This window comes from Perna viridis, chromosome 13, assembly GCF_037379345.1.
Source record: "Perna viridis isolate PV_CMFRI_1.1 ecotype Kerala chromosome 13, ASM3737934v1, whole genome shotgun sequence".
Classification (NCBI taxonomy): domain Eukaryota; kingdom Metazoa; phylum Mollusca; class Bivalvia; order Mytilida; family Mytilidae; genus Perna; species Perna viridis.
The window spans coordinates 10,434,092-10,447,978 of record NC_142457.1 but is presented as its reverse complement, the minus strand read 5'-3'; the positions used below and the strand labels follow the sequence as shown (position 1 = coordinate 10,447,978).

The 13,887-nt window shown below is 32.4% G+C and overlaps 1 protein-coding gene across 7 annotated transcripts in view; it reads right to left on the bottom strand.

Moving 5' to 3' along the window:
• LOC148599530 (mitogen-activated protein kinase kinase kinase 2-like) overlaps positions 1-7,433 on the bottom strand; it is a 60,546-nt gene extending 53,113 nt beyond the window's left edge. For 3 of the 7 annotated variants that reach the window (XM_088559813.1, XM_088559815.1, XM_088559814.1), the window contains exons 1-3: positions 7,161-7,433; positions 1,860-1,922; positions 1,384-1,434 (exon numbers count right to left, since the gene is read on the bottom strand). The gene's annotated coding sequence lies outside the window, so the exon portion shown is untranslated. The remainder of the gene's footprint in view (positions 1-1,383; positions 1,435-1,859; positions 1,923-7,160) is intronic. The other 4 variants (XM_088559816.1, XM_088559811.1, XM_088559820.1 and 1 more) reach the window with 4 other exon arrangements.
• Between the last annotated feature and the right edge of the window lie 6,454 nt (positions 7,434-13,887).

Here is a 13,887-nt window from a genome sequence, read left to right as displayed (position 1 = left end):
ATTTTGACCAGAGTTATCTTTCTTCCAAACAATTTAAATGTTTGTTGAACCTATGTAAACCATGAATACAAGTCTTAATCAAAAGAGGTTCAGTTTAGATGGTTTTCACTGTAAATAAAAAAAAGCAGTTAAATCTGCAATATTAGGAATAAATTTACGGTAAACATGTGATATGGTTGAAAAAGAATCATAACAGGCAAATCTGAATTTGAGAAAACTGAATTCCAACTTAAGTGGAAGAAAACCTGGCCAAGTGATACAAGTATATCCTTCCATGTGAACCCAAAATGTGCTTAAAGATACTAAATTTCCCCTCAGTCACGTCTGATCTACATGTATGTACACATACGAATCTACAAAATTCCTACCTTTAGGGTTATGGGGTGTAGTTATGCCAAGAAAAATTTTTTGTCTGTTTAAGGTTACATTTGATGAAAAAAAATAGGTACATGCAGGTAGGTAAAATCATTTATTTTTTTAAATTATTTTATATAGATCCTTTTTCAAATTTGTTTCATGCTATATACCCCTTTTTGACAAATGACAGCCTGTAATGGTACCTCATTTTCTTTACTCTATATTGTTATTTTTTTCTATATTTGAAGAAAAGAAAACAGTACTTAAGTACGTACATTATAAGATTAGTGCATGTACAGATTTATGTACATTAGTGCGTGTACAGATGTATGTACATTAGTGCATGTACAGACGTATGTACATGTAGGAATGTATTGAGTGACACTTAGCCAAAAATACATCGACGTAAAAGAACAATTAACATGTATTAAAATACATACATATATCTATAGTTCCTTTGGTGCCTGAATGTTCAGTATTTTTAGAATGTACTCTGGGATGTGCTTATGAATAGAAACCCTATTTTTACACTGTGGTTACTAAATTTTCTGTAGGTTTGTTATTTCTTATGTGTACTACAAACCTCATCATTGCCAATTTTAGTGCAGGCAATAAAGTGAGGCTTAAACAAAGCTAAATCCTAAAACTGAACTGTGTCATAATGTTCAACTACTTGTTAAGGGTATAGGAAAAAAAGTCAAAATTTGCTATTTGGTCAGATCGTTAAGTCTGTGTACATTTTGTACATGTAGTAGTACACTACAGAAACAAGTTTATAGCAATGGGAGTTGAACGAAGATCAATGATTTTCGAACAAGTGCAAAAAGGTTTAATGTAAAGCTCCCTATGTTAGCAGGAGATGGCTTTAAGCCACAGAGCCAAATGTTTGTTGAAATTGATATTAAGGCTAACCAAATTTTAAAGAAGGCCTTTTTCAAATACATCACAATTGGACATTAGCCACAATATGTGTTTATGCCTTTGTTTCTGTAACAGCGTAAAGACTAATGCAAATTTTCTACTCACTGTGCTCTAACACAGACTTCAGGCTTGAAATACTTCATTCCTTTTCCCTGGCTACAAAAATTTACAACAAAAACAAAAGCACTTTCTATGGCGTGTATAGTACTACATTTTATTCAACTTTTGTAGTAGTTCCCATAATGCACATTACTAAAGATTCTAGAAAACCCCTCCAATTGACGCTTTGATATTTTTTTGGCAATAGTAATGACAATACAAAAGGCTTTAAAGCACTGTTCATAGTACTCATACCCAACATGTTCAAGATCAATTAGGTTCAGATTCCCAACAACTGCTCTAGTCTAGTTCACCTCTAAAATGTACTAGCACTTCAAATACAGAAGTTTACTGTACTAAAACCTAAACCTTTGCCAAAGTGCTTAGAGTTTCCAAATGACAAGTTGAAATCATTACAAGTGACATGCATTTATCATGAACAATCAGCTGCCATGTATCAGGTTTATCAAAAAAGCAGTTACCTAAACAAAATCTTCTGTTTATTGTGTAACCATGCAGGCTGTAGTCAAGGCAACACAAACATTCTAAAAATATAGCACATTTACTTAATCACAGAATGCAAAACTACATTTGAAATCATCAGCTATATAAAACTATATAAGTAAGACTCTGAGGTGGTTATTCCATTTGATAATCTTAAGCCACTTCAACTTAATCAATGTTCATTGCTAGATTTAATTCAAGCTTGTAAAAAATACAAAATTATATTCTCCTTATTCTTTCCCAATTAGAGAAAAAAAATTGACTTCAATAGAAAGTCACTTCTTACAAGTGCTAATGGTTGAAATAAAAAACCAACTAGATGCACCTATGAGCCAATGTTGGAGAGAGAGGTACATGTATGACTATAAATAGACAAAAATAATATCAAAAATTAAGATTTTAGATGTGATAATATGAATTCCATTCAGTTGCATGTGTCAACAGAATATGCAAAATTGTTCAGCAAGGGATGAAATGTAAATCCTTGATTTTCTCTCTTTTCTGATGTTTTGTTAGAACTATCTAATTAAATTTAACAGTATTTGTGGGTAAACTTTCTCAGTCATTGTGAAATTCGTCGGACCGCCGGATATGACCGGTACTTTTAGCTGCCAGTCCAGTAAAATTTGCGTGATTTCCGGACCAGATGTCCGGTACAATTTTTTTTATAAAGACATGCCTCAACCGGAACTTTCGTTTTAAAGATAGTGTCCAAATCAAGGCAAATTTAAATTGAATCCAAGAAATGATTTCTGTCCGGCACATAATTGTTTGGTCCAGGAGATTTCGTTAGGTTGCCGGACCAAATGTCCAACAGGTTGAAAAATGATTTTGCCAGGTCTGTTTTCTGCCCACAAAATTATAGTTCTCTTATGAATGTGCTGACAAATGTAATGAATGTTGATAATTGTTGACACATGTAAATAATGTCTAATAAAATGCTTCACACAGCACAGCTTGATACGACTGCAGAAGTTGAAACCCTGAAAGGTTAAAATTGGGGCAAGTCAAACTTAACACAGTTTGGAATTTTGATTACCAATACCATTAGACATTTGACACAAGATATAATTTTACCACAGCGTGAGTGGTCACTTTTCTCTCCTTTTTAGCCCAAATTATGAAAATCTCCTTACCCCTAAATCAATCCAATTCTGACCATTTGTTGTATAGAATATTGTGGAACAATATCATAAACATTCCTTTGACACCTTCAGTGTGGGAAACCATTTTTTCCCCAACTTGCCATTCTGACTAGTGGAATATTGATCTTGCTAGTCAAATAGTAATTCAACTAGCCAATTTTTATTTTTGTTTTTTTTTCTGTACTATTATCTGTTTTCTCTTGGATTTGACTATCTTCTGCTTTTCTTTTTCTTTCTTCAGCTATCTTTCATTTGTTTTTAAATTTATGAAAACTTTTCCATTTTCGAATATTCCCTCCCATTGAAGTTTTTTATGTACTTTACAGTAACAAAATGAGTACTCCATTTCTAAACTCATATTTGAATAATAAAATTATATTTCAACAGATTCATCATTATGAAACAAGAAAATCATTTGCTTCTTGTTCATTTTTATTTTGACAATAAACAACTAATTTGCAAGGTAACATATCTTAAATTACCATGATAATTTCATTTGAATACTAATACAAGATCAGGACCGTTGTGTAGGTTTTGGTACATCCGGTTTATGGCAGATTGTAAACAATGCTTTATATTTTGAGTCAATAAAATTGTGCACATTAAGCCCAATATTCACTTGACATATTGAAGCTAAACTTCTTAAACTGTAGGGAACATATTTTTAATGTATGATGTTAAGGGATGTTTTACTAAATAACCTGTTGGCTGGTTAACTTTTCTTGAAACTCACCAAATCAAATGATGGTCGCCAAATTGACAAGTGTAAGCTAATGAGAACTCGCCAAATTACACGCTTGTTTAAAACTCTTTTTTGACTATTAATTCTAAAACGGTTGGGGCAATAACACTATATATCATTGCCAACCTTCCTTTTGTGGTTTGAACCCGTAAAATAAAAAAGATCAACCAACTTTAACCAAATTATCACACGAAAACCAAGTATTAACAGACAACAACAGCAAAAGCACCATACCAATATATGACTGTCAAATTTTTGCTGTCATAAAAAAAATGAGATATAAGATGTGATTTAAATGACTGCCACATTATTTACAGAGCCATATTCTTTAGTGTCCATGTAGAAGCAAAATAATCATATTTTGGTCATCTTCAGAATCCCACGGTTTTATGTTACTTACCTTCCCTCTAAAAAAAACATAACAAGCCTTGTTTTCTGGTACAATCGAAAAAAAAACAGGGTACATGTATGTAGGTAAGGAAATTATACTTTTCAAAAACATTTTATATTGAGTTAATGGGGGAAAATCTAGACTTTAACAATATTGTAGCTGAAAGGGCCATAAAATGGTTATTGTAAGCACAAAAAACTAGGGTAAGTAGGGTAGCAGGAAACAGATTTTTTCTTTTGCCTCAAGTTTTTCATTCTAAAGACGATTGCAGAACTTGAACATCCCTTGATGTAGTTGTAGAACTCTTTTTTGCAATCCTTATAACTGAGCACACCTCATGTTTTAGAGTTAATTTGTATTCTTTGAGTGAATTGAGTGCTGCTTTTTTGATAAAAAATATGTTAAAAATTCAATTTAACATTCAGACTTACAAGTATAATCAGGAATATAAACTAAAGGCCCTTAAGAGCCTGAATCTAGGCACAACTGGCCTGATAAGCAAAATTCTATTTTTTTGTAAAAGCCGTCTTGTTCTTTGGGAATTTTCAACCCCTGTTAGATGTACAATGTATTGGGAGCTATATGATTATTTTGCCTCTATATGTGCACTAAAGAATATGGCTGTGTTAATAATGTGGCAGTCATTTAATGCACATCATATATCTCATTTTTATATGACAGCAAAAACAAAATATTTGTATGGTGCTCGTGTCGTTGTCTGTAGACACTTCTTTCCTCTCGAAAAACAACGCTATACGAAATCTCCCCTATCCACCACTTCCCAATGAGGGAGATCTCCCTCATAGAGGTCCCAGATGTTGACATACATGTATGCAAATCAGGGACTTATATCTAATATATACTCCCAGTTCAAATCAAAGCATGTATATATATATATGTGTACATGTACATGAATTTTTTCTAAGACAGAAAAGACAATTATTTCTTTTTAATTTAAGCAAAGCTGTAAGTTGCATCAGTTTCATGTGCATTTGTTTACGTCATAGGTTAAGTAGTACTTCAGGTAAGAAGCAGGCAAACTGTGATTCATGGTTGGAAAGCCGTAGACATATTTTTATTTCTGATGTTTGTTTATTGGTTGGGGTTTAACGTCCGAGCAGCAATATTTCAGCTATATTCAGACGATTTATTTCTGATATTTTGTGTTAAAAATGTAAATAATTAACATAAATTAACATGCAACTTTTATATAACCTGTGCTCTTGGGAGATAAAAATTATACAGAATATACTCTAGAATTAAGGGTTATAACTCTGTACACGACACTAAAATACAATATAAACTATTGGATTTTCAATGAGGATTATCTCCTAAGAGCCATGAGACAGACTGGAATGAATAATTAAACATTTCAGTATATAGATCCACAAAACAATTTAATAACCAAAAAAAAATGTGTAACATTTTTTTAGGTGTACCACATATTACAGAATTTGCACGATTCTTACAAAGACTTCTACTTAAGTATATATATGTAACAGTATGCACCACTATACATGTGAACCTACCGGTGGTATTTCAATTCCATTGGAATTAGAACCTTCCTACCTTTCTACAGTTGACACAGAAAATCTACCGCTTTCCGAACATTATACCGTAAACAAATTTTGGACGCCATTTTTTTATTTACTCGAAAAAAAAAAACCTCGAGAGGATCGAATAACGGCATTTTCTGGTTGATCTCAGGTAGTCAGGTGAACTGTTAATTACCGTTAATTAGGGTCATAAACAGTAATTTACGGCTTTAGTGGTTAACGACGAGACGAAATTTAAAAGATGTGGGATGATTATGTAACATCAGGTGATGACTTACATTTATCCAAAGTTTTAGTGGCACATGCTTAATTGATTAAACGATTTATTACCGATGATTGGGACTGATGTAAATATTGATGCGGGACATATGATCTTTGATGGTTATGGAAACGTTGACCATGCATACACTGAATATGACTCAAAGTATGGCTTGTTTTTTATCCAAGTCAATGGCGGAACTAAGTAATTTTTTTCTATTTGGAGCACTCTTACGATCATAAACCGTCAAACTGCCGAAATGTAATATTGCATCTTCAGCACCTCCTGCCAAGAAAGCAAAGGACTGTTCCAAATTCAATTCTGCATGGAAGTCAAAGTTAAAGTGGTACCAAGCCAGTACTGACTATTTGAAATGAAATTCTGCACGGAGTGACAATTTGTAAATGAAAATTAATTAATTAATTATAGTAGATATATCCAAGGAGCTATATATAAATCCTTGATATATTGAATTGTCAATAATAAATAAAATCATTAAAATGTCCAAGTGTTACTCCATCAAAAAAGTCTTTCAAACTATTCATATAGAGTATTCTGCATTTTTTCTCATGGAAATAGACTTAAAACAAGGTTTTCCATAAGTTTCACACATATTTGACTTGTTATGCTGTGAAAAAAAAACGCTGATAAAAACCTCCAGTTTTCAAACCAAATCTCCAGCAGAAAAATGACAAATCTCCAGTTTTGAAGGAATGACCTTATCACATGTATGCACCACTAAATTTAATACATGTATAATGAATCAGATCAGCTATAACTAAAAAGGGTACTGCTGGCACTGCTGGTAAGGATATAAATGAGAATTTAAGTGTTGAACACCACAGTGCTTTCTTAAAACACAAGTATTGCTTACTATATATTATCAACAGACAAGGGAGGAATTACCCTGGATGTCAATCTTAGCTCATCCAAATTGCAATCAACAAATATATTGATGTTCATGCATCTTCTCAAAGGAGACAAAAAGTTAAGATCGAATCTACTGATAGAAAACACTCAAACTCTTGAGAAGGGAAAATAAAACACATTTTCAAGAAAAAAGGGGTCGAAGATCGCAGGTAAATGTATTGAAATTCGGAATCAGTGTGAATTCCGCTTGTGACATGTGCGGTTATTGTATTATTTATATGTGTGTTCGCCCCAAAAAGATAAATGTTTGACTTACAAAATAGTCTTTTTCGTCAAAATAAAGTTTTTATGTGCATACTTCTGAAAGTTCTACACAATTGCCTCCATGTTCGTGACGTCATCAATCATTGTACTCTTCTTTTTAGAGTAATACACATGTTTGTCCACAGGTGTCGCAACCGAATACACAATATTTTACAGGTAAATTTTAGCGGGAAGTTTGTAAACTTTAAGACGCATTGTGTACTAGAATATCACTGAGCAAAATTAATACAATATATGCTGTGGATAAATTATTTGCCACAGGTCCAGATTCTTTTTTTCTTTTTTTTCTTTTATTAGTTTTTTTTTTTTTTTTTTTTTTTTGTGGAACTTTACATTTTGACAATGAAGTTTTTTGAATGACAAAGAAATTTGTAAATTCTCTAAGGCTATAACAAAGTAGATTCTGTCACAGACTGTTGCTATATGCATATGACTGTTTACAGGGGCGGGTCCAGGATTTTAGATTTGGGGGAGGGGGCGCACAGTAAAACAATTTTGAGGTTAAATTTTGAAATATCCTTTTAGAGTGGGTACAATGTAGATATCTTTTGTGGTAAAATTAGCGAGAAATTAAAGTTTCAACCTAAAACCGCCTAAATCTACCTCTAACACCCATGCTTTGCAAATTTTAGGGATTGGGGCGCCCACCACGCCCCCGCCTGAATCCGCCCCTGGTTTAATTATAAGACTATCCAGGGCTCGATCCAGGGATTTGGTAGCTTGGTCATTATATGTTTAAGTCCCTGGGTTATTGTTGAATATCGGGTAGTTTGAGAAACCGCAGGATGTTGTTTGGAAGACAAGCTGTCAATCAAAGCCTATATGGCACAACATTTTTTTTCACTGGTATGTTCAATGTCTATCATAACCAGGGAGCGTATATTCCTGACTGTTATAACATATTATATGTTAGTCAATTATATTTAGCATCAAGATTTTTTATCGACAATGGTGACTTTTAAAGTTCCCTGGCAAAGCAACCAAACTTTACATAAAATAAAGAATGTTCTCCCTTTTTCAATGTTCTCTTTGTCAATCAAAGTACTCATGTACTGAATCAATTTTAGTTTCTGCATAAAAAGGCGAGAATGAAGACCGACTTCAAACGTATTTAAACATTTCCATATTTAATGTAAATTGTTAACATTGAACTCTTTGATTTAAATTCATCATTCTGATTACGAGTAACATTCAATATATTTGATAAAAATCACCCCAAGAAATGCATGTAACACCCTTCAATTGTGGCAGTACGTCAACTTGTGTAATATTCATGTTGTTGGTCTACATGGAAAATCTAAATAAATGAACACAAATATGCTCGATAGTCTGCATAATTAAATTGCAAACTATTAGTTCGGATTTCAGTTTCTACATGTATTAGTCGTAGTTCAATGTATCAGCCTTCTGTTTGAAACTGTCAGTTAAATCACAAAAAAATCTTTAAATATGAACACAACATAAACGTACATCTCATCTATACTCCACTATCTCAATCCTTGATTAATGTAGCTCATGTGCTACAAAGCTACCTTTTAAGTAATATGCATTTTTTGCGATTTTTTGTCATCTCTCTTGCCACCATTTTTGTTTTTGTTTTATTTTTGTTGTTTGTTTGTTTGTTTTTTTGTTGTTCTTTTATGGAGATGAGTTATTCTACATAGTTTTAATTTTATTTTGTTTTTTAAGTTTAAGAATAAAAATGTCTTCCGTCCATTTCCACATAATCAAAGCAACATTTAAAAAGGTCGATTGTACAGGACCCAAGTAATTAGAATTTTGAAGGTCCCGGACCTCGGACCATGCACCACTTATCTGATCCCCTGTAACAGCTCTTGCAGTTGGTATTCAAATATTGATGGTTATTTGTATCCCAAAGGCCAGTACTGACAAGAGGTTAGAGGTCAACTATTTTTGATTGGATCATTGTTGATTGAAACAAAGAATAATCGACATTTTTATTCCAGAGAAAGTTTATTTGGTTAGTTTATTGGCGTAAATAACATGGAATGCATTTAATCTTAACGGAGTATGCAAATGGAACTCTTTTCTGCGGTGGTGTAAGAGATAATTGCAGATGCTAGCAGGCTTTACAAGTGTAGGCTCTGGCCACTGCTACTGTAAATAAATTACTTATTTGATGAAATAATTTTTAATAAAAGCTCGTGGCCTACACGCATATTCAAGATAAAACTTTAAGTTACCGTACCCTGCAAAAAAAGAACAAATTATTGGTCGATTAGTTTGTCTTACACAAATAAGCACATTTCCAGTTTTATTTCATACAGGTGAGTGTTATTGTTTCTCACAATACCATTGTTTTCGTGCAATATCATGATTAGCTGAAATATTGCTGCTCGGACGTTAAACCCCAACAAACAAACAAAACAAACATGAGTAAATGATAGCCCTTATCTATGTATCATGTTTCCGACTCATTTGCTGAATTTCACACATATTGCATAAACAAATAGCCCTCTTTTTTAACAAATAGGAGGTTTTAACACTGGATCCCACTCTTGGATACTCCACTTTTTGTTATACTAAATATCCTTTTTCATTTTCATTTTAGGCAGCCATAGAAGTGCAAAGTGTGAGGCAAAAGTTGGCATAGAAATATAACAATCGTTTCGATCGTTTTCGCCGAAAATCCTGAATTTGCATTAGAACATACAATTCGGAGGTGTATATCAACCATTTACATATTTGTTAAAGCAGGTATAACCAATTAATTTGAAATGCATAAAAAGGCGAAACCAAAAATTCATAAAATGGGGGTGATTCTACCCAGAAATTCATTAAGAGGGGGTTTCAGGCTTTCATTTGATCGCTCATTTAACCTTATTTTGGGCAAAATTAAAAACAGAGGAGTTTCTCATCTCGCTCATTAACCAGCGCTGTTCTGTGGAGCTCAGTGTATCGCTTACAATAGAGAAATAATCATGACAGATAAAGAGTTTTTGATGGCAAAGCGATATTCAATCGTTGAAATTTAATCGAAAAACGAATCCCAAATTTGTTCCTGTTAGTTTCCCCATTAAATTATATCCCATTACCAATTTATTCAGCAATGTATTATTTGTGATCGAGTGTGATGAATGTATATCAGAAATCAATGGTTCCACAAAAATCATCCACGTTATAAGTTAGAAATTTCATGTAGAATTATCTTTCTTTGAACTGATTTACAGTGTAGCTTATCATAATCTTATCTAGCTCTATATTTAAAATAATATTTTTTTCATAATTCAAAGCTTTTAAAGTTTTATGAGATAGTATAAGCAAAATATTACACACCGTACTAAAAAAAAGACATTGTCCAAACATAAGTTATAACAGGCTTTTGAACTTTTAAAACATCTGCATATTTTGTTCCCAAACGATTAATAATTATACGCAAATTTTCGAATGCTATGAAAGATATTTGAACGCAAGGGAAAAAGTATAACAAGTTCAAAAATAAAACAAACAATGAAACGCAAATAAAGAAAACGTATTCAAAATACATAACGAATAAAATACTAGAAATTTTAACTTTACTCTTATGTCAGTGAGATATTAAATTTACAAAAATGGCTTCATTTGCATTACTTCTCCACTTAAAAATATATATAAAAAAGAAAAGCAATCCTAAAAACGCTTTTCATTGTTAAGTAGCACTCCAGCTAAGAATCATGCAAACTGTGATACATGGTTGGAAAGCCTACATATTTTTATTTTTGATATATTGTTTAAATGCTTCAGTAAACAGAAATTAACATTTGGTTTTTCGTATAACCCGTGCTCATAGGAGATAAAAATTGTATAAAATGCACTATAGAATTCAAAATTAAGGGAGATAACTCTGTAAACGACACTCAAATACAAAAGAATCTATTGGATTTTCAATGTTGATTATCTCCTAAGAGCAGGCAGATTTGAATGAATTATTACACATTTCATTCCATAGACCCATGAAACAACTTAATCACAAAAATAAAAATATGTAGCCTTTTTTAGGGTGTATCACATTTTTCAGAATTTGCATGATTCTTACAAAGACAGTTACTTAACAAAACTTGTGGTTAAACAAAATTAAAGTGATACAGTACGTACGTAGTCAAAGATTCATAGTAGAAATGCAACTAGAAAACAAAATGCTTTTGGTGTATATTTGTCAAAGATAAAAAAAGGTAAACTTTTAACAACAGAGAAGGAAATAAGATGTAGATGGATTGATCACTTCAGTGAAGTTTGAATAGACTAGACCCTCTTCAACAACCATTGAGATTTGGAACCACGCAGAAAACGATATTACCACCAACCCCCTGATACTAAATAAAGAATGAAAAGCACTATGAATGGACACCTTCATAATAGATATGTTAACAACAGACATAAAACAATTGTAAAAGAATTACACCAGCTTTTCAAACAAAATGGCGCTCAGGCGAAGTCCCAGATAATTGGAAAATGGCCTGATCATCACATAACCTAAAAAAAGAAGACCTAACAAATTGCGTTACTTGACGAGGAATTACACTCATGGCAACAGAAGCAAAGATAATGAACAAAATTAATATGAAAGAATTGATCCTGTAGTTGACAAAAGACTTCGGGCTGAGTAGGCAGGTTTTGGAGGAAGAGTGACTACAGAGCAGGTTTTTGTGCTTCGTAAAATCCTTGAGCAGGCCATTGATTGTGCTGTCGGCGCACTTTGTCCATGCTCCCAGTTTTTAGTGGAGTCCGAGTTGCTCATTTACTTTTATTATTTTGTATGTATTATTTTGCTTATTATATGTCCTTTTTTGTGTGTGTCTGTACTAAAATACACAGAGTTACCATAAAACAACATTGATCAGTAAGTTATGAATAGTTACACTCAAAGTCAAGTTTAGTTTAATAATATTTTATTTGTAATAAACAAAATAGATCAGACACAAGTAAAATAACATACTGATGAAGTATAGGCATACAAATTCACTAGTGTTGTTTATGTTTTACAAAGTTAAGACGAGACAGTAAAAATATAACATTAGGTGATGTGGTTAGATGTAATGTGATATGTACTAATTCGGCTGAAGCAATAAGGATTCTTTTCGTGCATTTAACGAAGGAATATACACGGTCCAACACAACCTGATATTGTTTTTCTGATAGATTTTCTACAAGACCAACAAGTAAAAGTAAGTCTATATTGCAAAATTCAAGAACCACTGTAGTTCGCTCATTAGTTTGGTTCTTGCATTGTTATAAAGAAGGCATACAAAAAAGTAATGGTGAGCAGTATCGTACGTATGACCACAATGACACGAAGGACTTTGTATAATATTGACTCTATACAAATCAAAGCTTAGAAAGGATGAAGAATTACGAAGGTGAGTTATCAATATATTTAAATTTCTTGGGCCGTAGCAAAAACGTTTAGGAACAGTTAATTTATCACTGGTGTTCAGTAAACACGATTTAAATTGACTCAAAGTCAAGCCACGATGCATTCCAAGTGGCGCAAAGAAAGGAAAGTCACACTCTGAGTAAGTTCTTTCAAACCAAACAGATTATTCAGGTTACATGTGGCATTTTTACTGTCATTTTCCATATAAATTAAATATGTTGACATTTCACCAGATATAAGATACATTGTAAGTGTCAAACGCTACAATATTGTAATTGTTTAGAACTCTGACAATGTCCGGGATAATTCCTGCGAGAGCTCACATATTTGTATTTGAATTTCATTGCTCTTGTAGTTGTCAGTCTGATTTTAGACCAAAGCACTCATGTGGAACTGTTTTAAATAGTCTAATTGATCGTTGGTTAAAACATATAGACCAAGGGAAGTAAACAGGTGTTTTATTTATAGACCTGAATAAAGCACTTGACACGGTCAATCATGTTGTATTATTGTATAAACTTAAAACGTTTGGTGTTTGTGAAAATACTTAAAAATGGTTCAAATCTTATTTTTCATTTGGCAAACAATGTGTTGGTTGGAATGGTACTTTATCAAAACCAAAGGATGTTACTATAGGTGTACCTCAAAGATCGATTTTGGGGCCGTTATTTTTTATTCTATTTGTTAACGATTATCCTGATTGTTTGGTTCATTCTCATGCAACTATATATGCTGACGATGCATCTCAAGATGTTGCTGATAAATGTATTGATGTTATTGAAAAAAAAACTCAAAGAAGATCTTGTAAACTCAATTAAACAATTAAATGGATGCAACGTAATTAACTTACAATGAACCTTAAATAGACTCAATGTATGCTTATTGGTACTCAACAGAAATTAGAAAAATGTCGCAAAATTTATATTGATATAGTCAATATTGTATTAGAAACTGTTGAGCATTCCAAACTTTTAGGTATTAATATTGATTGCTATTTACCTTGGTCTTATCATATTTACTTTTTTACCAGAAAGATATCTAAGAAAATTGGTGTTTTAAAACGTTTAAAAAGCTTTATGTTACCTGAACCCTTTTAAAGGTATACAACTCTGTCATTTTTCCTCATTTAAATTATTGTTGCACTATACGATCTAATTAAAAAAAATGTGGCAAATATAGGTAAAATTCTGTAACTACAGAAAAAAGCTGCAGGTATAATTTTGAATGTGTGTAATATTATGACACCCTCTAGTGTATTATTTAACAGATTGGGGTGGATGCCATGATTATTTTATATACAGAAAAGCTATTGTAGTGTTCAAGTCAATTCATCAGTAAATACCTG